Genomic DNA, 25871 nt, shown 5'->3' with positions numbered 1-25871 from the left:
TGTGCTGAGGAATGAGAATATAGTAACAAAAATGAATCAGACTCTACTCTCAGAAAGCTTGCATTCTGGGCAGCTAGATGGTGCAATAGATAGAACACTAGTCAGGAGGATGTCCATTCAAATCTGACTTCAGACACTTAACACTTTACTGCTGTGTAACCCTAGGCAAATCATTTACCCCAGAGGAGGGGGGGGGGGGGGGGGGGGGGAGGGGAAATAGGAGGGGGAGGGGGAGGAGAAGAGGGAAGAGGAGGAGGAGGAAGAGGAGGAGGAGGAGGAGGAGAAGAAGGAGGAAGAGGAGGAGGAGGAAGAGGAAGAGGAAGAGGAAGAGGAAGAAGAAGAAGAAGAAGGAGGAGGAGGAGGAGGAGGAGGAGGAAGGAAGGAAGGAATAAGAGGAAGAAGAAGGAAGAAGAAAGAAAAAGAAGGAAGAAGAAGAAAGAAGGCAAAAGAAAGCTCTCACTCACAATCTAATGAGGAAGACAATGAGCAAATATACAATCATGATATGCATAGATAAATTGAGATAGTCTAAGACGGAAAGCATTAAGATTAAGAAGGATTGGGAAAGGCTTCTTGCTGAAGATGAGAGTTTAAAAAAAAAGCTGAAACTAGGAGGCAGAGATAAAGAAGAACATTTTAAGCATAGATGGCAGGGGATCAGTGACAATGCCAGGCATTGGGAAATGAACTTTTGTGTGTGAATAGCAAGGTGCTAATATAAGAGAGTAAAATATAAGAAGACTGGAAAGGTGGAATGAAACCAGCTTATAAAGAGATTTAAAAATCAAGCAAAGAATTCTATATTTGATCTTACAGGATCACATCTAGGTTGTAAAGGTTGTATGACTGAGAGCAGGGTAGTACTCTCAATAATAGTAAAGAAATTAGGAAGAGAGGAGGGTTTGGGGAGCGAATGGTGTTGGTCAAGATTAAGAGTTCAATGTTAGATATGTTAAGTTGAAATGTCTCTGGGGCATCCTGTTTTCCATGTCTAACAGGTCAGTTGGAGAGGCAAGACTGGAAATTAAGAAAAATTTTAGATTTGGGCAAGTAGATCTGAGAATGATCTATGTGGAAGTGATGTCATGGAAACTGATGCAATCACCAAATGATTTTTTAAAAGAGAGAGAGAGAAGAGGGCCCTAAACAGAGTCTCAGAGTTATCAAGTATGACCCTAGATTGTTGTTGTTGCTATTGGTGATGGAAGGAGAGTTCATCCTTTGTTCTTCAAGAAGACCAGTGATAGACATCACAAGAGTGATGTAAAGATCCAGCACAAAAGACAGAAGAATCAATCAGACAGGTAGGGCTAAAACTAGGAGAGAGAAACAAAAACCTAGAGAGAAGAGAGTATCAAGGAAAAGAGGATGATCCCCAATATCAAAGACTAGTTTTAGACTTGATAATTAGGAGATTATTAAAGACTTTGGTGAGGTGAATTTTGGTTGAATGGTTGAATTCCAACAGGTTGGAAGCCTGATTATAGGGCTAAGTAGAGTGGGAGGAAAGAAAATAGAGGCACTAATGTCTCAAATTCTACTCATCCTATGAGATCTAACTCAAGTCCTATCCATGAAGCTTTCTAAGGCCACCCCAGCCCATAGCTATTTCTACTTTCCTCCTGCATTCAGGGCGATCTCCAGTTGTTCTGACCTATATCTGGCTACTGAACCCAGATGGTTCTGGATGTGAAAGTAAGGTAAGTGACTTTGCCCTCCCTCACTTAAATCCAATTCATTTGCATGTCATGGTGTCACCTCCCTGATGTCATGGTTGTTTTTGAGAACAAACCACCAGCAACAACAACGACAATCTATATTCCATGAAGTTATTGGCATTGTAATCAAGATTTCACAGCTTAGCTCTTAACTTTTTGTTCTCTCTAATTATTCAATATTGTAGCTCATAAGAGAGTGAAGTCCGAGAGGGCAAGGTATTTCTCACAGTACTTAGGACAGCTGAGATATAGTAAACACTTAATAAATATTTGTGGAGTTTATTTTGAATGAATGATAAAGCATATGTTAAGCACGGGTTGTATGTCAGGGATTGAGTTACATGTTGGGAAAACAAACAGAAAAAAGTAAGATGGTCTTTATCCTGAAAGAGTGTACATTCTAATAGAGAATGAAAAAAAATATATATATATATATGGGTGGTGGTGATGTTATAGGTGGAAGGAGGGGCAGCGTTGGTCAGGAAAGTCACAGAGATGATCAATGGAGTCACAGAATAATTTATAGAAACAGTAGAATTGCTTTGATTATTATTCCCAAAGTATGAGAGAGGGGTGTAATAATAGATGTTCTATGATGTGAAAATGATGAATAAATATCAGCAAATGTGTCAGGCTAGAGAAATCAAAGGTTTGCCAATCAAACTAAGGGATCCAGGACAGTTCCAGGGACAGCCAGATTAGAGGTGGAGTCTGGACCAGGGAACTTGGAATGAATGATGGAGCTACCCACCATTCTAAACAGAAATGAGAAAACCAGCAATAGGAATGAGTCACCATTGCCTGTTCATGGTTATTCTCATTATCTTGCCTTTCTGGTCCTCCGGTTTATGTCACTTGTGGCCATCACTTAACTATTCTCAAAAAGCAATCCCAGCAGTGAAGAGTTCTGGAGTCAGAGTAAGAGGGATGACATTTGGATCATGGCTTCACTCCTTGCTACCTATATGGAAAGTCCAATAACTTCTCTGTGTCTTGATTTTCTTATCTATAAAATGAGAGGACCAGACTAAATGTTCTCTAAGCTTCCTTCCAGCTCAAAATGTGTGATATATTAGATGTACCATTTCATTTTTGTATGGCATGCTAAGTTTCAAGCTTCATGTCCAGAAGCAGATTCTAGAATAAATAATTCACTGCTGATCTTAAGCATGCTTACTTTCCCCCATGTTTTGTATTCTGATAACTACCTTATTCTTCCTTTCTGGAGAAAAAATTATCTCTTTCCTCCTCTCTTCTCTTCTCTTCTCTTCTCTTCTCTTCTCTTCTCTTCTCTTCTCTCTGTCTGTCTCTCTCTTTGTCTATCTTTCTCTGTCTGTCTCGGTCTCTCTGTCTCTCTCTCTCTCTCTCTGTCTCTCCCTCCCTCTCATATCACTTTAAATTGGACTATAATAACTCTGAACGTTGGGTGGAGGTGGGAGGATGAGGACAGCGGCGGAGTCAGAGTTAGATATTTTGCAGCTTTTACTGAGTATCTTCTTTCTCCTTCTCCAGATCCAGAGTCATTTCAGGGAGTTGCCAAGGCTGAAACCATTACAGCTCTTGCAGGGGGAAAGCTAACAATATGCTTCATAGACAAATCAGGTCCATTGAAGATAAATACTAAAATGATTCCAGGCATATCCCAGTATCCCAATGACTAATAAAAAGAGGCTAAGTATATAGGCCATTAAAATGTCCTATGAAAATACACAGTAAGAAGAGTTGTGCTCAAAACGTAACATGACAAGAGATTGCCTTTTTCTTTTCTTCAGACCAGGCACTGAACTTGGCAAACAATCGTTTCCTAATTGAAGGCCAAGAAACTGAGTAGCAGCCACTTAGCTATTCTTTGAAAGTCCAAAAGATTAAAAATAAAGAAAATGAAGCAAAATTAAAATGATATTATGTCAATTTCACTCCAGGCAAAATGTTTCATGGAGGTTTTGCATTATGAATATGTTCCTTGTGCTCAGTTTCATGGCTCTCTCCTTCTTACACAGAGTAGGAAAAAAAACTTCCTATGCTCTTAGTTTCCTGGAAGCTAAGCCAGGACCTCCTAAGGGACCCTGAAATGCATTCTTTAGACTCCACATAGTTTACAATTTACCATTCCAAATAAACAGGAGCCATACAATTTTGAAAGATTAACAAAACAAAAGAAATTCAATAAATTCAGCTCATCTACCAATCCTACAGCTATGAAAGTTCCAAGTTCATCTAAATTCGTTTACATTTACATTTTTTTCATATCTATTATCTTTTTGAAATGCATACAAAAACTCTTAAGAAAGGTGGAAATTATCACATATATTTTACAGTTGAAGAAAATGGACCCATGAAGGACATATGATTTACCAGAGATTACATAGATCTAGTACAGATTGGCTTTTTTTGCATTTTTTGGGGTGGGGGAGAACAATTGCTCCTTGGTAGTTCTCAAGTCGTATAGGATTAATGGTTGCAGAAATTGAAAAGAAGCTAGGGAAAAGTTTGTAAATTATGGGAATACAGTACAAGTTCTTAACTCATCATGCCCTTTAGCAGTCTGGTGAAGTCTACAGATAAATTTTTTAAAAGATTACAAAGTAAACCAATTATACTGAAATATAATTATCAAAAAAAAAATATTTAAATCATTCTAGATCCCAAGCTAAGAATTTCTCTTGTAGCAGGAATATACCTGGTACATTCAGGTCCATTCAGGTGAATGAGATTTAAGATTCTAGGACCTTATGAGAGAGAGAAAACAAAATCATCTGGAATACATACATACCACATACATCCCCACCATACATATATACAATATTTTAAGAATGGTAACCAAAAATGATTATGATTTTGAAACAAGTTAGGTGGCTGTCTACTGTTTAAATCACTACATATATACTTCCGGTTTCTACCCTAGCTCTGAAGGAGAACTATGAAATGGGCATCCCAGCTATTTGGCTCTGAATCATGACCTGGTGAGATCTCCATTCAGTCTTAATAACAAGAAAATGGAGCTGTCAGATAACCATAGATTCTAAGATTATCTTAGCAAAATATCTGGATTTTTCATTGCTCAGCTACCAAGTCCTAAGCCCCAAATCAAAGGAATGGTTTGTAGAGATATGATTTTCAAATTGAAAAGCCCTCCTTCTAGATAAGAAATAAGACTACACCTAAACAAGAGAAAGAAGAAAAGACACCTAGACTGATTCTCTCTGAGAAGCACAGCAAGCTAGAGGGGGAGAAATGCTAAATATCTTCTCTTTGAAAGAGAAAAGGGATATAGTAGCAGAAAGATTAATTTTGATATCAAAAATTACTATAGGAAGGAGAAAGACAGGACGAAGAAGGTTTCATTCTTCGAGTTTATCTTCTCAATCTCAAAACTCAGCCATTCTTGTTACAAAAAGCCAGAAGAAATAAAGCAATAATGGCCTATAGTTACAGATTCAATTTAGGGATTAATTTATCTGCCCTCCTGAATAGGCTTTCAAGGATCAAATCCTGAGAGGGGTATTTACCTTCCAGATTGTTCAAGCTAGAAGATTACTTATTTCAAAGTGTTCAGCTGTCAGCTAAGAAAACTAAGGCACAGAAAGATTAAATAATTTTGTCACAGTCAAATAGAATTAAATGTCGGAGCCAAAATTTGAATCTATGCCCCAGGATTCCTATAGTCCAATGTTTTTTGTTTTTGTTTTGTTTTGTTTTATTTGTTTGTTTGTTTGTTTGTTTTGTGGTAGCAAAGAACTGGAAATTGTAGTGATAACCATTGACTGAGAAACAGCCAAACAATTGTGGTATATGATTGTGATAGAATACTACTGTGTTATAAGGAATGATGAGCTCAATGATCTTTTTAAAAATGGGAAGATTTGCACAAAATGAAAGAAATATTGTTTTATGAATAACTTAGCAAAATAAGTCATTTTCACTAAGATAACTTTTCAAATTAATTACAAAGGATATATGAAGAAAGATGCTATTTCCATTCAAAGAAAAAACTGATAAATAGAAATACGTATAGAATAATTTTATATGGAAGTACACACCCTTTAATGCTAGACATTTCTAGGGCAAGGGAAGGAGGAGGGAAGAAAAAAATTACATGATAACTTTATTATATATTTAAAATGAATAAAAAGTTGTGTAAAATAAATTTGCAGTTTCATATGCAATCTTCTTTTTATTATATCATGTTATAAAAATGTGTTTTGTTTCATAAATTAAAATTTAAAATTTAAAAACATTATCTATGTAACTGTATAAATATGTATGCATATATTGGATTTAACATATATTTTAACATATTTAACATGTATTTGACTACCTGCCCTCTAGGAAATGGGATGGAAGTAAGCAGAGAATAATTTGGAAGAGAAAGTTTTGCAAGGGTCAATGTTGAAAAATTACCCATACAATATGTTTATAAATAAAAAGCTTTTAAAAAAGAAAATCGTTTTGGGATGCAAAAAAATTATCTATATCCTTGAAAAATTGTGTGTACATACATTTGTTGTCATTGGAATCAATTTTTAAATGAATGTAGTAGGAATGGGGGCTAGAAGTAGATAAGACAATCTAAAGAAATAGAGATAGTGACTCAATCCAAACCAATAAATATTTAGTAAACACCTACTATGCTCCTGGCAGTGGGAGTAAAAAAAAAAATAGCCTTGTGCTCAAAGAATTTCTTCTTGATGGAAGGGAGAAGACAAAGTGATTTAATGGACAGGATGGATTAAATTTGTAAAGACTTAAATATATTCAGGATAATTTGAGGAGAAAAGGAGTTCTGATAAGAAAAGATATCTGAAGGTAGAAGTTGGTATCTTAGCTGAACCCTGAAGTTCCAAGAGGCAAAGGTAAAGACGGTGTGTATTCCAAATGTAGATATGAAAGAAAGAATGTCAAATTTGAGGAACAGCAACTAGGACAGTTTGCCTGGAACCAAGAAAAAAAGACTGAATGATATGCAATAAAGCCTGGGAAGGTAGATTGAGACAAACTTTTAAGAGTTGCCAAGTGCCAACTAAAGAAGCTTATATTTTCTGTCAGAGATAAAAGAAGGTCATGAAATTCTGAGGTCAGGGGAGTTATTATACAGGAAGAGCTTATGCTTTAGGAAAATTGCTTTCACAAGTATATGAAGTACAGTATAGAGAGGGAAGATATTCTGGAGTCTAATTAGGAGGCTGTTGAAATAATCCAGATAAAAGCTGATGAGGGTCTGAACTAGGACAGTGCAATGCAAATACATAGAAGGGCTTCATTCCCTTTATTGCAAGATATGTTTTGGAGTCAACATAACTTATCATATGTGTGTGAGAAGAGAAAGGGAAGAATTAAGAATGAATGCAAGATTTTAAATTTGAGGTCCAGGAAAGATAATGGTATCCTCACTAAAAATAGCAAAGTCTATATGAAGGATAAGTTTAAAAGGAAAGATTTCTTTGAACACATTGAATTTTGAGGTGATGGAGATAAGTTTTTTCTATTTTTGGATTTTTTTATATACCTGAACTTTCTTTTAGCAGGGCCCACTGACTGGGTTTGCAGTGTCTTGTGCTCTGCAGGGCTGTATCTCAGACAAATTGCCCCCATGTCTTTGCAGAAAGGCATCTAATAGGTAAGATACTAATCAATAGATGAGTACCTAGGGAAACATCACAAGAAAATGTCACACTTATTCTCACAATAGTAAGTAATTTGAGCAGTATGTATTCTAAATATTTATTTTGGAGCTTCATTATTTACACCAGATTCTGGACCCATCATTGCTATGTAGTAGGTGATGAGGTATCTTGCCTCTTCTGAGAATACTAGGGATAAAAGCACTATCTCTAAAGGGCATGTTTGGATACACATGACAAGTATTGGACAGAGAGTAGCCTGAGAATTGCTGGAAACAAATTCTATTCCTTTGCATACAAACATTTGAGTGACCTTAGATAAATTTCTTATCTCTCTCTGAAACTCAGTTTCCTCATTTATAAAACAATGGAGACTAATTCTAGCTCTAAAATTCTATCATTCTGTGATTTAACCATCAAACTGTAGCATCATAGCAGGAGGGCAACTGTCAGAATGTTTACCATCCATATATTAATATTGAGTTCATATATGAAAGAAAATAGTGTCATGCAGGACAATTAAAAACAACAACAACAATTTTTTTCTCAAAGAACTTGGTTTCACATTGTACCTCTAATACACATTACCAGTTAAACCTTAGGAAGATAACATCATTTCTATCTTTATCTATAGAAACAGAGAGATCTTCAAGAGCTTTTCTAGCTTTAACTCCCATAGTCCTTTCTTTGATCACAGCACTATAGTTCCTGAATCTGAAAAGACTAAATGAGATCATCTGGTCCAGTCTCTTGCCTTCCCTTCAACAAAATATTATTCTGTCCATTTTAAGGATGATAATGTGGAAGAAAAACTCAGTACTCTGCGCTTTTAGTCCAAGTTGTTTTCAGACAAATTTATTATCTAATTCAAAGAACAGAAGACAGGAAAAGACTGGACAGAAAAAGAGAAGGAATAGAAATAAGGAGATCTAGCTTTCTTTTTAAAAAAATATCTGATCCAAATTCATAATTTATAGGGTTCAATAACATTAAGTAGCCCAAAACTAACAATTTGCATTACATCTGAGAAAATAATTTATTTAATATAATTCAATCCCTTTATAACCACTGCTTAAAAGGATTCCCTTTTTTTCCTATTTGAAGATCAAACCAAGAGATGTTTGTTTTAATTAAATTAATTGACATATAGTTCTTACTTATGTCATTATCCTCAGTAATTTCAAGAGGGTTCCTTCCTGAACTAATCAGGCATTTATTTACCTTTAGAAATTGTTTAGGTTTTCACCAAGTATGAAATAAAAGAGATTTCATTATATGATGGTTTTGCTCAGAATTAATTGTTCAAGCAAAACTGCTATGAAAAATTGCAATACATGAATGTCAACTCAAAAAACATGTCTTAAACATCTACTATGTGCCAGATGCTGTGCTACATTCTGGGGATACAAATAAAAAAAGAAAGCCCCTGCCCTCATGAAGCTTACCAGTGAATGGGGAATTAGGAAAATGAGGGGACAATGATGTGGTAGTAGGGGGAAAGACATTCTGTGAAACTAAAGTCAAATAAGAGTTGCTAGTGAAAAATGAAGAGTTAGAAATTCTGAGTCCTCCATAAAGGGAAACTTTGGAATTTAGTTTTACTTTGCCCTCTAGCCCTCCAATCAGAGGGAAGAATGTAATTAAAAATTATTGAGTGTAAGAAATAATGAATACAGAGAAGCATGGAAAAACTTACATGAACCAATGCAAAGTAAATTAAGTAGAGTGATGAAAATAACATATACACATGCATATATATATATATATATATATATAAAACATTTTTAATGTTACTAATAATGTTTATGTTAATTAACTAATTAACTGTTAATTGTTTAATGTTAATAATAAACATTTTTAAATTACAAAGACAAAGCTTGACCCTAAAGCAGAGAAATAAGAAAACATTTCATTCTACTTCTTGACAAAGAGGGAAGGAGAGGCCCCAGGGGTGTGGAACATCATAATATCAAGCCAGATTATCTTTAATATATTGATTTTTTTTTAGTTTGTGTGCTCATGCACACAAATTCCATCTCTTTGTCTTTCTGTCTCTATCTCTGTCTCTGTCTCTCTGCCTGTGTGTGTATAATTCTATATCTTGTATAGAACAAAAGGGATCCTAATGTGAATTACTGATATGGTACCATTGATAACTTATCAATAAATTTATTATTCATCATAAAGATGATTTTTTTAAAGTACATTAACAAACAGTTGTGTGTTAACTAACATTACGGACACATTAAGGCTTGAAAAAAGAAAATGAAAATTTATAGATCCAAAAGGGACAAGAAACTAACAATCACATGTGGTTCAAAAGGAAAGCATGATTTATTTGAAGTAGGATGGCCTGGTTCTAAATTCTGGCTACACTACTAATTATCAGTATGATCCTATTCTCCATCCCTCACTTTCGAAGAGGACCAATGACATCATGAGAATATGATGTTGGAAATTTATTTCATCTCTCTGGGTTTCAGTTTCTTATTGTCAGATGAGGGCATTAGACTAGATGGTTCCTTTCATCTCCAAGTAACAATGAACTACCAAAGTTGTTGTCCTGTCAGAGCTAGAAAAAGCTCTAAAGTGAGTTGTAGTCTTACTACTAAGTTATAAAGACTAGATGTTTGCTGCCTCACCCCACTTCCCAGTTGCCAGATCCCTAAAGACAACTAAAAAGAAAGTGAGCAACTTCCTTCAGATACTCTACTACTAACTCCCCTCCTCCCTGGTACAAGCTAACCCACTAACCTCCTGGAACAAAAATATAATGTCAGTTGGGCAAGTTGAAGCATGTAATTTTGCCTGACAAACATGAATATGCTTCTTTAACACCGAGCCAATGAATAAACAGAGGCTTTTTACATATTCTCATGCCCAATAAGACACACTCCTCCCACTCATACACTATAGCATCTTTTACACTAAGACTGTTAAGTATAGCATTACTTTAAACATTCAAATCATTTAGCACTGGGCAGCCACCCAATTCAGTAAGGAAATCTACAGTGTCTAGAGAGATGCTTCCATTTCCATTCATGTTTAATAATGTGCTCTAGTAGTTCTCAGCAAGCATCGATGCTGGCAGCAGAATGGCATGGTTCAAGTGACTTTCACAGTGAGTCTCCACTTTAGAAAGAAATCTGGAAGTTGCAGAAGGTTGTCCCAGACTTGTGGCAGTTGCTACAAACTAGTAATCTATCCAAGAGTCATCCCCCTTTGTGACAACAATCACTTCTATTTCCATTAATTTTACAAGGTATAACTGCAAAAAATCAACAGAGACATCTTTTGAACATTCATTATTTCCATATGCCATCCCTTGCAAATAACACATTTACATCTACCATTCCTTGAATGCCCTGAATCGATAGAACCTAGCAACTCCTGTAGGATTTGAAAAACAGAAGCAAGACAAGAAGTCTGTGGGAAGTATTCCTTAGAGTTGTTTTTAAATTGAAAAATCTCTTTGCTCTTTGCTCAGGGCCAGCTCTACACTGCTTAGCCTGAAGCAGCACCAGAAGATGAGACCTTCATCCCTTTGCCCCAAATGAATTTCAGGCCCAACTGCTTGTAGGAGAATGATGTGGTATAACTTTTAGGGAATATGTAGCAATAGCCCTAGGTCTACCTGTTCTTGTGAGAGCTGTAGTTCCACAAACAATTGCTGGCTGCCAGATAACAATCTGTTGGTAGATGATGACAAAATTTCTGAGACAATAATGAGGTGCATAACAGACTATACATCAACACCACCTCTAAGCCATAAAAACAGCATATCAGTGACATGAAGCACTTGGCCTCTCTATCTTTTTCCTGTAAATTTCTTCTTACTCCTTTCTTTGCTAACTTCTATTAGAATTTAGCCTGCTTTAATTGGTATCATAATAAACTTTGCCCCTTGACTCAGAAAAAAAAGTTATCCTATATCCTAGCATCCCAATAAACCTGTTTGAAAAGGAATAAGTTTTTCCTGTATAGTTCCTAATTCAGTATTGATGATGAAAACTAGATGCTTAGTATCTTCAATTAGCTCCCAGCTATCTATGCTTCCAGTTTATCTAGATCAGTTAGTTGTGCATCTTTACAAAGATGCATCTCCTCTCCTTGTACTATATTATATGTAAATGATGTTTGCAAGAAACCTGAGAGAAATTAGTCTCTCCATTGTACAGTTCTTGAATAGACATGTAGAAAGGACTGAATTTGTTCTGTTTGAGCCCATAGAGCAAAACTGGGAACAATGGGTATAAATTTCAGAAAGGAAGATTTCTATTCATCAAGAGGAAAAACTTACTAACAATATACCTTATCTATATACAATGTTGCTTTGAGAATTAAAGATCAAAAAATAATCTTCATTTAACTGAAAGCTATTAAAATATAATAATAATGATAATAATTATTATTATAATTATAGTATCATTAAAATTTGCCTAAGATTTAGTGGGAGTGAAAGAAATAAATAAGTATGTAGCCAGTCTTTACTATCATAATATTGGGAGTGGGATAGAGATGTTCCATATTTGTGAAATCATCTACTTAAAAAAGTGCCAGGGAAGAAACCCCTCTACTGATAGTTATCAGTAACTGTCTATAATTTATAACTTTAAAGAGTTGCTTGGAACACTGAGAAATTAATTATTCTTGACTGAGAAATCAGGTGACAGATTTAGAGACATACAGTTAAGATACATCTGATTCCAAGGCTAGTCCCCTAAACATAATACTATTCTGCCTTTTTTTATGCACCCAAAGTAGAATAGTACAAAAAAATTTTAAATGCAGCAGTTTTTTTTAAATAATAAAAGCACCAAATCAAAAACCCTAAGTACAAGAGAAATTCAATGGTCAAAGAAGGTAATTTTCTGATAAAGGAGGGGGACTTCATAGCCTTGAAGATTGAGTAGAAAGTTGGGGAATTCATTGCTCTGGAATAGATAAGAACAAATAATAACATTATTTATTATGATATAATATAATAATATATGATATATTAATACAGAATGTTTGATAAGCAACTTATCTTGACACTATAAAGTAGCTAAGCATCAAGCATCTATGCACTGCACTGTGATCCTCACTGAGACCCCCATGATCTCTACGATCACCATACATTCCAGGTTCACTCCTGATTCATCTTTCCTTTAAGTACCCACCTGAAATGTCTGTCTCTTTATCTATCCCAATAAAACTTACTAGGCCCAGATTAAGCCTCTGAGTTGATATCAAATCATTATTTTTCACCATAGAAAACAGCTAGGGCATTAAATCTGTAAAGCTGAATGAAATGATTGCTGACAGTGGGTGAGTAGAAAAACAAAGAAAGGGAAGGTGGGCTTCTCTAAAACACTGGGCTAAAATATAGCTTCCTGATGCCAATTAAGTTCAAGAGTCAGCAGAATCCTAAGCCTAGAAATATTAAGTAAATTGCTATACTGCTCCCTCCTTCCTCCCTCCCTGCCTCCCAACCTCTCCTCCAATAAAATAAAGATTGGCAAAACTGTAAACAATAAAAATACACCAATGTCATCAATACTATGAAGTAATAATAGGGTTGGACTTTGATTCAACAAGTCTGACTGTGAGCTGTAATCTAGCTACATAAAGAAGATGGGAAAGGCCATAAAGATAATGCTACCTTTATAACCCTTCACCATCAAATTCTACAACTGTTTCTTCATCTAACAGTATATCTAACTAGCAGTATATTCAAACCAGGATGTGCAATCAAAAACAAATACAAGCTAATCTCCATTTTTTTAATATTAAAAAAAAGTATTTAAGGATATAAAAGCTCTATTTGTTTTGCAAAAGGAAAGTCATCATAGAGTCTTAAGGCTTCTTCCCTGACAAGGGTATAATGGATTGGAAAAAAGGTAATCCTTCCTCTGGCCAAAATCTAGCTCAACTATTGTTCAGAAACTAAACAGCATACACACTGGGTTTTGAATGGAGAATGGCTCACAGCACAATCATTTATATAAGAAAGCAACAATGAATAGCATATGTTTTGAAATCTCAAACAGTATAAGACACACTAGTCATAGGAAATCCATGAGTTAACTCAATAAAATTGGGGTAGGGAAGAAGGAAAGGAAAAATAAATATAAGAAAAGAAACTCAGTGAAGGTGCAAGAAAGCAGAAGTAGAGAGACATATGTAAGGTGGAAGAGAGAAAAAAGGACCTCACTTCAAGGAATGAAAATCCTGACTAAAAGCCATGAAGCTCCATATTTTATTGAGCTAAGTAATTATAAGTCAAGATTCTAATCAGCTAGTTTAAGGTGTATGAACCTAGACAATTACCAAACTGCCTTCTATAAGGATTGATGAAACTAGGACTGAATGAAGGGCAAATGTACTCAGGGACCCAATTATTCATGTATCTGAATTCTTATCTCCTGGACATTCATGTGAGTCAACTTTGTACTCAACAAGAGTCATGAGGAAATAGCAGATTGACAATCAAGTCTATGCAGAAGAGTGGAGAGGCTTTAAAATCTACAATCAAAAGCTTTGGATTAAAATTCTTCCTTCTCCACTTATTAATTGTGTAACCTTGGGTTAGTAAGGTAGCCTCAATTTTCTCATCTATAAAAAAAGGAGTGCCAGTTTTGTCAATCTCAAAAGGTTATTGTGAGAATTACAACCACAGATATAGCTGCATTATGCTCCATCCATTCCAGTCTGAGGAATGATTCCCACCCTATCCCATAGTCAATGAAGGTCAGGGTGAGTCTGCCCATTTTCCCAGAACAACCACATCTGTTGCCTTCTTTAACTCTTCTACTTCCCTGGCCCTAGTTCAACTGTGTTTTTTCCCTAGAAGAAAAAAATTCTTCAATGAGACTCAAAGCATAAATGACCCATCACACACTAGTCCTCTTAACTATATGGTTACCCCACAGTCAAACAGATGGTAGAGTAATAGGGAAGAATTTCCAGTACTATTAACAGGATCATGAATAATAAAAACAACAGGTTGGGATTGAACAAAGCCTGCTGTGCACACTAGTTTGTCTGTCTTACTAGAGCAAAATCAGCCAACAAAGCAGTCAACTGAAGGTAAATTCACAGGACATGCTTCTGGCCAGATAAAGTTTGGTATCTGTCAGGGTAGAACTATCTGGTACAAAGACGTGATACTGCTAGAAGGGAGCTATCATATCAGAGAATTCAAGCTGAAAAAAAGAGAGGATGGAGAAAAATTGGCATACTCAGATGGCAGATATGCTAGGATTGGAGAGGAGCAAGGAAACTAGCCTCTGCCTTGAGCTCACATTTGTACCATCTTCCAGGAGGAATCCTTATCTAAATATCAATATTTAGCATGGATCACTGTAACTTTAGTCCTTAGAAAACAGGGTTAACTTGTTTGTCTTCACCCATCCTAAGTTTCTGTCCACTTCTTACCCATCATCCTTCCAAGGTTTTCCACAGATCTTTCAAAATAAATATTTAACATCTAAATAATAGTCATCTCTAAAAAAAAATCAAAAGTGATGTAGTACAATGGAAAGAGAAGTCTGAGTTGGCTTCAAATCCCCCTTCTGAAACTAACTATGCCTGTGACGTTGGACTGCCCTAGTTCCCAGTTTCTTCATCTCTAAAATAAGGTAGTTGAACCAAAAAGCCTCTGACTTCCCTTCCAATGTTAAATGCATGATCCTATGGTCCTAAGAATCATATTGGCACAAGTCAACAAATATATGAAAGCCTGTGAGGTATGACATATCCAAATGCCATGGGAGCCAAAAAGAACTGCTATCCTTGAAAAAAGCCAACAATTTGCAAGAAAGTTGATATCAGCTTCCAAACAATCTTCCATAAAAAAACTACAGATTTTGTTATTATAATGAAAGTCTTTAATCCAAGAGAGATGACCAAATGACCATCCTTCTATTAATAAAAGGCAATGGAACAGTTAAACTGTTCATCAGCTAGATACAAAAGAACGATTTTTAAATGCTCAAAAGGAAACGGCTACATTTTAATAGCAGTTCAGAAATATTAAACACCTCATCTCCCAGGCAGCATAGATGTACCTGGCAAAAGGAGGGTTTTGTGTAAAATGCAAAATACATACAGAAACCTTTTTACTTTGTCTAGAAATGCAATGGAGTATATGATGGTAGATGAAAACAGAGCAGTAGACTTTACATTTTAGTTTGTACTACATACTTCCCACAAACTAAATTGAATCTCATCTCTAGTGCTTTATCACTTTTGAATAGTTTGTTTTTTATGTCTAGTATCAGTACAGTAATGCATCATAATCATTAAACTTTTCTAAAGTTTTCAGATACATTAATTTTTCTCTTGAAGTGAACCTCAGTAATATCCGGTATAGATTTATATGGTTCTGTGAGGAAAATATTGGGCAGAATCAGCAGGTTAAAAATCAGATGCATTAAAATCCTAGTAGCATGACTGGTGCATGGAAATAGCTCAAAATTTTATGTCAGAGTAGCTGGGTGTGGACTTTAGCTCTGCCATTCACTCCCTATGTGACTCAACAAATTGCTTCACATCTCTTGTTCTTCGTTTACTTATTCATAAAACAAGCCAGGTTGGCTAGTCAACTTCTAAAAATCTTTCCACATTTGAATCTTATGGTCGGCATGATGTCTAACATATTAAAATATACAATTAGTATTTTTTAAATGACTTAGACAAGATGAGTATCTAAAACAAGAAATAGGGGTTTTCAACATGCTTTAAAGGAATCAGCCCATTTCCAATTGGATTTTTTTTCCTGGACACAGCCTTTTTTCACCACCATTTCCCAAATAAAAATTTTTTGCTGTTTGAAATCAATATTAGTATTGGCTGTTATCATTGAGATTTTCCAGACCTGTTCACCAAACCTGGCTCTCAGTGGATTGATGTCCCATGACATGAGCCTTCATGCAAGTGAAACCAGATTATCCACTGGAAAGAGGAAGAAGCCCGTTCAATAAAAAAAAAAAATGGCAAGTTTCCCAGCTAGGGAGAACTCCAAAGGAATGTCTGTCCTCGATTCCTGCCTTTGTTGGGCTACACTGGGACAGACGGGTCTTATTACAAATGGGCAAAAAAAAAAAAAATCAACTGGTTCTATCTCAACTTGCAGATACCCAGGGAGCCCTGAGATTCAGGATGGTAGGAGAGTTTGTCACCAGGATCAGCTAGAACTTGAGAAAGAAGAACAAGAGAGCAGTGTAACTTCTAGTCCTTAAGCACAAGGCTATTATCTTTGAGAGCAATTCAGAGACGGGCATTAATGAGAATCAGCAATAAGTAAAAGTGTCACTGAAACATTACTCATGGGGCAACTTCCCCTAGTCTATACAGGAAGATACTGCAGTTTATTTGCAAGGTAGGGAGTGACTTGGGCAGGAGAAATGGGGGAGGTGCAACTTTAGCCTAAAAGATATTTATCTTTTATCCGACAATGTTGGAACTGAAAGGCATTTTAGAGATATCTACTATAATCCTGTCATGGTACACATGAGAAAACTGAGGCCTGCAAAAGATAAATGAATTGTCAGAAATCACAGAGCTAACAAAATATGAAGTCAAAAATGGAAACCAAAACTAACTCCACGTCCAGGATTTTTATACTAAACCAAAGTTCTCTATTTATCCTGTATCACCAAGGCAAAGCTTCTAGAATTATAATCCTACCCTGTCCTTTCAAGGACAGATAGATAACACCTATCTGTCATACATGGTTCTTGGTTATCCTTTTGTTACTTATTCTCTCCTCTAAGGCTATTCTCAATGTTCATTTTAGCCTGATTTTGGCTTTTAAATAGAAACTTATATTGAAATTTTCTTAATCCATAACCCCTAGTCAGTGATAACTGATCAAACTGATAACAGTTTTTAAAACTAGAGCCAGAGGCCATGGTAATATTCATGGGCTCAAAGATGGTTGGAAAAGACCTTCAAGTTCATTCAGTCAAACTCCCATAGTTGATAGATGAGGCACTCAGGCCTAGAAAGATTAACTGATGTGAGTTTTTATGAAATAATTATATCTATTTTGTTTGAGACACAAATTTTCATAAAAAAAGACCACCAGAAATTTCACTGATGTACTCACTGAACATTTCTGATATAGAAAGGCACATGTTCTGTGTACTCAGAAATATAAGATTTAATTTTTGCTTTCAAAAAGTTCAAAACTTAGTTGGAAGAAATGATATTCTATTCATTCCGATATGGTTTCCTTGAACTCATCTATGAGGAGAGTAGATGGATTTCCCAGTCTTTCCTCTTTTTTTCTAACAACTAAATTTCATATTTTCTAATAATCAAGAAACACCACATTGGACAAAATTAACCATGATTTGAAGAAAAAGCTGAGAAAAATTGTTCTAAGAAACTACCAGATATTGAGACCTACTAAGATTCAAACTGTGGGAGGCAATAGCTCAAACTGTCTAGCTGAATGTGCTCTCCCTACCATGTATTACCAAATAACCTGCAACTCTACCCCCTATACTCCCTACAAAGCCCAGCCTCAGCTGCCCTGTTCACTGAAAAGCTGACAAAAACTGGATTTAGGTCAATCTCTTCAGTGGTTCCCTAGCCTGCAACACACAGACCTACTGACCCTAGATTTTAATGACCTCTTCCTTTCTATTCTGTCACCAGAGCAATGGTTGGCAAAGGGCTATAAAGAGAATCCACTCTGAGGAGAAAAGCAGGTATAACACCATCTATTATTCAGCACCTGAGTAACTAGATAAACTAAAAGGACCTGAAGGATTTGGATTCCAAGGAAAACAAAAACAAACAAGGCCTGCTCTTTTGCCATACAATTCACTGACAAGACAGAAACTAAGAGAGGGCTGTTGGATTTCACTGGTTGATTCACACATGTAGTAGAAGTTTCTTTCTCAGGGTGAGCTAAAATCTGACTAGCCATTACCATAAAAGAAAATGACAAATGACCCTTATTTATGATGACATACAAGCTTTAATACTATAACTGGAGGCAGCAAAGTGGTGGTAAAAGACAGAACACTGGACCTGGAGTCAGGAAAGCCTAAGTGCAAATATGGACAAGTCACTTAACCCAGTTCCCTCAGTTTCCTCATCTGTAAATGGAGAAAATAATAGCACCTACCTTTGAAAATCGTTGTGAGGATTAAATGAGAAAAAACTGCAATGTTTTAGTGTAGTACCCAGTATATATTTAATTACTACATAAATTTTTAAATGAAACAACAATTTCAAATAGGAAGTAATTACTCCACTTGGGAAACTTACCTAAAATTCTGATAAGCCATTTTTCAAATAAATGAGCTTCAGTTATTGTGGAAGTATTATAAGTATCAAGGAACAATCTGAATTGGTGAGGAAACTAATCTAACAAATACTCTTGGCTAGACAAACACTGTGTTTTCTGGTTAACATATCCCAAGAACAACCCCAAGCTGACATCATAGCCATCATCCCATAAAAACATTGGTAAATTAGAATTAAACCAATTTCTAAGTTTATCTGATGACAAGAGCAGATAAAGAAGGAAACTGAAAATTCTTTCATAAGTGAATCTAGTTTATTTCTGAACTATTTCATTTGCCTAGTAGAGAAACAATTTGTTAAAAAATAAAAGCTGTTCTCTGTTTGCTTCATGTTCAATTCAATTCTGAGAAGTTTGGGTGCCCTACTTTCTTTTTTGTCCAGGAAGATAATTATTGCAGGAGGCAACATGGCTTTCTTCCAAAAATCACAGATGGAGAAGGGTCTTCTAGAGGCCTGCCAGTCCATCCTCCTATTTCTAACAAGTCTTCACTTAAACTAGTGGTTTCCAACAGTTCTCCAACAATGGAGATGGGATTGTTCTGTTTTTTTTTTTTTTAATTTCCTTAAGTCTTAATAATACAGAGACATGGAAACAAGGGAGTCTTTTTGTTGAGTTTTTGTTTGAGTTTTTGTTGAGTAATTCTTCCGATAAGCTAGGGAAATGATGTTACTCTTAACTGTGAATAACAGTTTATAATCTTTACAGCTAATAATGGAGTATTGGGGAAAGCCCTGGATTTGTAATCACAACAATATCAGCTTTACATTTTCTAATGCTGAAAGAAAATGGTTCCACCTAACCTAATTCCCTCAATTTTGAACATGAGGAAGTTGAAGAAACAGCATAGAAATGACTAGTAGGCCATAATGGCTCTCATTTCTTAATTATAGATTTTTTTAAAGTTATAGTTCATTATATACTTGGCACTTTGGCTAAGTATTTGGAGGATATAAAGGAAACATAAATGATATAAAGGCATGGCCCCTACCTTTAAGGCATTGACAATCCAGATATCAAAGGCATATGACAAACATAAATAGTTGAGTAACAAAAGATTTAACTAACAGCTCAGAACAACCAAAGGAAAAATGTCACAAAGCTATACATGATTAATTTCCAAGAGAATTCCATAGACAACATCCATCTTTTTGAGAGAAAAGACCACATTTAGTTGAGTGGATAAAAAAATTAACTTTCTAGAAAAGGTGAGAATTGAATTGAATTTTGAAAGGTGAGTAGAGGTGTCATCTGAAAAGGGTCTTCCAATGGATGAAAAATGTGTGTTCAAACTTAAAAATTTTTTCAAGTAAAACTTCAGTAGAAATATCTTAGGCAATTATTAGATAGGCCTATTTCTATTATTATATACTTGATTTACTTCATACTCTTCCATAAGTTAAAATTAAATATACCCTGAACTGAAAGCCCAAATTAATATAATCAAAACCACTGTAAAAAGCTAAACATGGATCAGTAAAAATAGATTACATCCACATGACACAACAATCAAGACCTATAGGTAATCTAATATTTGATAAACTCCCAAATTCCAGCTTCTGAAATAAGAACCCATTATCTGACAAAAATTGCTGGGAAAAATATGTCAGAAAATATGTCAGAAACTTGGCATAGACCTACATCTATCTCACACCCCATACCAAAATAAGGTCAAAATGAGTATATGATTTGGGCATAAAGGAAAGGAGAACAAAGGATAATTTATCTATCAGATCTTTGTTGAAGGGAAGAATTTATGACCAAAGAAGAACTATGAAAGACAAAATGGACTCTTTTAATTACATTAAATTAAAAAAGTTTTGCACAAATAAAACCAACAGAAACAAGATTAAAAGGGGAGCACAAAGCTGGGAGAAAATCTTTACAGTGAATGTTTCTGATAAAGGTCTCATTTCTAATATATATAAAAAACTGTGCCAAATTTATAAGAATACCAATTATTCCCTAATTGATAAATGATCAAAGTAGATGAACAATTTTCAGATGATGAAATTAAAACCACATATAGTCATGTGAAAAAATGCTTTACATTATTATTGATTAGAGAAATGCAAATGAAAACAACTTTGAGGTACCATCTTACACCTCTCAAATTAGCTAAGATGACAAGAAGAGACGATAAATATTGGAGGGGATATGGGAAAACTGGGACACTAATGCATTATAGGTGGAGTTGTGAAATGATGAAATCATTTTGGAGAGCAATTTGGAACTATGTCCAATGGGTTATAAAACTGTGCATATCCTTTGACCCAAAAGTGCCATTACTGGATCTGTATCCCAAGGAATTCATAAAGGAGGAAAAAAAACCACATGTACAAAAATGTTTGTAGCAGCTTTTTGTGGTAGCAAAGAATTAGAAAAGAAGTAGACGCCCATCAATTGAGGAATAGCTGAACAAGTTGTGGTATATCAAAGTAATGGAATATTATTGTTCTATAAAAAATGATGAACAAGCTGATTTCAGAAAGGCCTGGAAAGACTTACGTGAACTGATGCTGAGTGAAACAAGCAGAACCAAGAATACATTGCACACAGTAACAGCAAGTTACACGATGATCAGCTATAAAAGGTGTGGTTCTCAGTGGTTCAGTAATCTAAAGCAATCCCAATAGACTTTGGACAGAAAATATCATCTATATCCAGAAAAAGAATGAAGGAGACTGAATATAAATCAACACATGCATGTTCATTTCTTTTCTCTGTTTTTTTTTTAATCTCTCCCATAGTTTTCCCTTTTGCTCTGATTTTTCTCTCCCAACATGGTTCACAAAGCAATGTGTATTAAAAATAAATAAATTAACTAGGAAAAAAACCTAAATAAACATGAAGTTCTATGACCCAACACCTATTAGATTATGCACTCCTTAGGGAAAGGGACTCTCTTTTTGTCTTTCTTTGTCTTTCCAGGACTTACCACATAGTAGGTATTTAATAAATATTTATTTCACTATGACAACTAGGTAACAGCCCACTGAGATTACTAATACTTGCTATGGGAATATAGCTTTGTATCTCAATAATGATGAGTATGCACAGATTTAGGGCAGCCGGGTAGCACAATAAATAAGAGTACTGGGACTAGCCTGACCTCAGGCATTTACAAACTGTGTGATTCTGGGCAAGTCACTTAGCCCTATTGCTGTCAATTTTCTCATCTGTCAAATGAACTAGGGAAGGAAATGGTGCTCCAGTATCTCTGCTAAGAAAACCCCCAAATGAGGGTCATAAGAATCTGAAATTTTTGAAAATGACTTAACAACAAGGTATACAATTTTAAAGAATTACAACTCAAGAATATTTCAAATGAAATTATTAATTGAGGAAAAGTGGAAATAGATTAAGAGTATACTGAATACTTAAAAAATAAAAAGAAATGTGGTCAATGGAGATGATGGGACTTCAATCAGATAAAAGCCTATTAGATTTAAATAAAATACAGAATTTATGGATCTGGAGTGCATTGTGCCCAAAGTCAAGAGATCTATGTTTGAGCACAGCCTCTGCTATTTATTAAATTCTGTCACTCTGTTGTGTGTGTGAGAGAGATCCATGTCTGTGTCTCTGTGTGTCTCTCTCTTTCTGTTTCCCCCCGTTCATCTCCCCCTGCCTTTAGTGTTTCTGAATCTGCGTATATGTGCATGTTGTGTCTCTGTCTCTCTTCCCCCTCTTTCTGTCTGTCTCTTTCTCTGCCTCTCTTTTTGTGTGTCTCTCTGTGTGTCTGTCTGTCTGTGTTTCTTTGTATGTGTGTGTCTGTCTCCATCGATTTTTAATTTGATTCTCTCTCCCCCCTTCTTTATTTCTATCTCTCTGGATGTGTATCTTTCAGTTTGTGTCTCTGTGTATGGATGTATGTATCTCTCTATTGCTGTCTCTTTGTGTCTCTGTCTCTGTCTTTCTATCTTATTCTGCCCAAGGTCTCCTGAGCTTATAAAGAATAACACCTCATTCTCATTTCCTTCCCCAAATGTCACCATCATAAAATGCTGCAGCACACCTGTATGAGACTCAGCAGCTGCTATGATCCAGCTTAATGTCTCCAAGTGACAGAACCAGGAAGGCAGAGTTAACCCCTGGAGAAATAGAGTTCACATTTACCAAGCAATTCCCATCAGGCTATTTGTAGTTTTCCTTTCTAAACTTTAGAAAAGAACAACTGGTTCAGCAGCAGAACAGTCCCATAACTAAGCTCAACAACTTTTGGACTCTCACTTGATTTGTGAAGGGCAGTCAGTACAGCCTTAGTGTGAGACATGTGGAATAACATTCATCATAGAATCTGAGAGGTCAAAGGGTTCTAAAAGATCATTACCCAGTCCAAAGCTTTTATTTCACAAAAAAGAAAGGTGAGAATCCCAAGAAGTTGTGACTTGTGTCAAAGCTAAACAGAAAAACCAGGCTAGACTTCTAAATTACTTCCCACAATACGCTACTATCTGCAAGAACTCAGAGGATTCACATCTAAGACTCCATATTAAGCACTCACCTAAGACTGAGGTCAACTCATTTCACCTAGGACAGCTATTCTGAGGATAGCATTGTCATAGTTTCCATTATGCTGCTTCTTATAGATAGCTGTGACTTAGAATTTAAGTTCCTTGAAGGCAAGGACCAACTCACTTCTTTGTACCATCAGTATAGAACACAGTGCCCAATATAAGTAAGCACTTAATATATGCTTCTTATCTGCTAACTCCAGAATTTCACCTCCCAAGGTAATAACAAGCACAAAACACAGTCCCTGGGCATTTGATCAAGCTGAACTCTTAAACAGTTATAAAAATAGACACACAGGACTTGGAACCCAGCATCCTTAGATACCGCTACATATACATGGCATAACAATTCAAACAATGTTAGAGCAAAAAGGGAACCAGAAGCCCCAAAGGGGTCAAGGTTAGATGTCACTTCAAAGGTAGCATTTCAACCAAGTTCCTCTAACTCCAATGCCTTTTAATACTGTACCATTACTATGTCCTAAAACTTCTACACACAAAGCCCTTTCACTGGAAAAGCAATGTAATTACCAGCCATCTTTGTCCCTTACAAATAATCTACACCCAATGTTACAGCAAAGCAGAACTGTTCACAGGTACTTTGTCCCCACATGCTTCTGACAGTTCATATATTTTTTAAAACACTTCACAAATAAATTAACCTGAATTTGGGACATTTGACCCTCTTTCCTTTAAATACAGAGCCAATGATTCAATGTTAACTTAAAATTATTAACATGTCTCCAATAGAAATGCCTGATAGGAAAATCTGCATAATCAATCAGACTCTGGACCCTATAATTTAGATATGTAATTATTTATTTCTTTGTTTAGTTATTTATTTACTGTGTTTTGCTGTTTGTTTAATAAAGAGAAGGTAAGAAGAGAGTCACAGAACAACATTGCTATTTGATGGTATAAAATCATCTATGACTGTAACTGGGATTATTCCAAGGGTTATAGGTCCTAAAATAGAATATTCTATTTATTTCTTCCACCTCTAGTTTCCAATCACTTTAAATACCAGAAAAATCAGGTTAAGATGAAAATCAAAAGTATCTTGGATGGAAAAACAAGCCACAAAATAATCATCTGAGGCCTGTGTCTGTAAGGGAGAAAAAGGGATGGAAAAAGTTCATTTTTTTCCTCTTGGTAATAATATGAAGGATAGGTAGTGGGAAAGGAAGATATAAGACTTGAGGTCTTTAATTTTTTTTAAAAAAGCATGGTTACATCTCCCAAGTCACTCCCTGAATACCAGCAGCAGGTGTGCAAAAGGCAAAAATAGCACTTTAACCAAGTAAACTAATTCAGAACCATACCCTAAGGTATCTTTACCCACTCTAGATTTTGTTATTAGCTAATAGCTAGACAGAGTATCTGTCCTGCTTAATGCATTGCCACAGCCCTTTGTGGACTTCCAAAATTAACTAGCAAATAAATGTGAGCGTTGGGCTTTCTGAATATTCAGAGGTCATCTGCGTTTCCTCAGATTTGATGCATTTGACTACTCATAATGAAAATAATACTCTTGCCTCCTGTTTATATAGCACTTAACCTAAAAAATATTTTCAGATATAACCTCATTTGTCCTCACAATCCTAACTAATAAAGGAAGAAACAAAGATCCCATTCATCTTACACATGGACAAAATAAGGCACAGAAAAGCTAAGTCAAACACCTTGGCAAATCTTGAATAAAGACTGAAATCTCAATCTGAATCAGTTCTGTGTTCTCTCCAAAACATAATGCCTTTTCCCCACAATTTACCATTTTATCATCACAGACATAAATGGAATCACTTATGAACAAAATCTGAGTTATATACTCAACCTGAATTTAATTTATTTGTGGGCAGAGCCTTAGTCTTACAATTCTTTTGTTCTCCCCCATGGGTATCACTAAGCACATTGTCTTCCGCTGTTACCATCTTCTTGAAACACTTCAAAAAAGGTCCGATAACAAATCTATTAGCTCCAACCAGTCCTCTGGCAAAGATAGCTTTCTGAGAAGGTAAGCAAGTTTCCTGCTTTAGGATCTCCTTTAGATCTGAGGCTTATCTGAGTGTCAAGTTCCAGAGAAATCCTCTTTTGGGGCAAAATAAAATTAGAAAGGTAGCAGAATTGGAAGGACGAAAGTTCCCCTTCTGTGAGGTGCATTAGTAATGTGGAGAGGCTTCTAGAGAATATGTCTTGCCTGTCTGTGAGGATAAAACCATTACTGATCATCTTAGACTGTTAGAAATAACAGCTACAGGGACTTCATTAATATCAATTCATTGGATTTTCCTCCTAACACTTACTCATCTCAGATTTAGTGTAATTCTTTTGTTTTAGATCAATAGATTAATTCTTTTTTTAGACCAATAATAAATAATAAAATATATTAAATAAAAAGATAATTAAATAATAACAGAGCTTTTAATTTTTAAAATACATGCAAAAATAGTTTTCAATATTCACCCTTGCAAAACCTTGTGTTCCAAATTTTTTCCCTCTCTTCCTCCTTCCCTAGACAGCAAGTGATTCAATATATGATGAACATATACAATTCTTTTAAACATATTTTCACATTTATCATGCTGCTGCATGAGAAAAATCAGATCAAAAAGAAAAGAAAATGAGAAAGAAAGCAAAAAGCAAGCAAATAACAACAAAAATAGGTGAAAAGACTATGCTGTGCTGGACAGTCCTCTTTCTGGATGCAGATGGC

General features: G+C 35.5%; 1 protein-coding gene and 1 long non-coding RNA gene across 3 annotated transcripts in view; one reads left to right on the top strand and one right to left on the bottom strand.

Moving 5' to 3' along the window:
• The window catches only part of MYO5B (myosin VB), a 497816-nt gene that overhangs the window by 327960 nt on the left and 143985 nt on the right, over window positions 1-25871 (bottom strand). The window lies entirely within an intron of this gene.
• LOC116420514 overlaps window positions 1128-25871 on the top strand; it is a 42344-nt gene continuing 17600 nt past the window's right edge. The window contains exons 1-2 of the long non-coding RNA XR_004230858.1: window positions 1128-1304; window positions 1633-1700. This is a non-coding gene — a long non-coding RNA (uncharacterized LOC116420514). The remainder of the gene's footprint in view (window positions 1305-1632; window positions 1701-25871) is intronic.

This window comes from Sarcophilus harrisii, chromosome 1 (assembly GCF_902635505.1).
Source record: "Sarcophilus harrisii chromosome 1, mSarHar1.11, whole genome shotgun sequence".
Lineage (NCBI taxonomy): Eukaryota > Metazoa > Chordata > Mammalia > Dasyuromorphia > Dasyuridae > Sarcophilus > Sarcophilus harrisii.
Note: the sequence above shows the minus strand (reverse complement) of the source record. Positions and strands in the feature narration are given on the sequence as shown.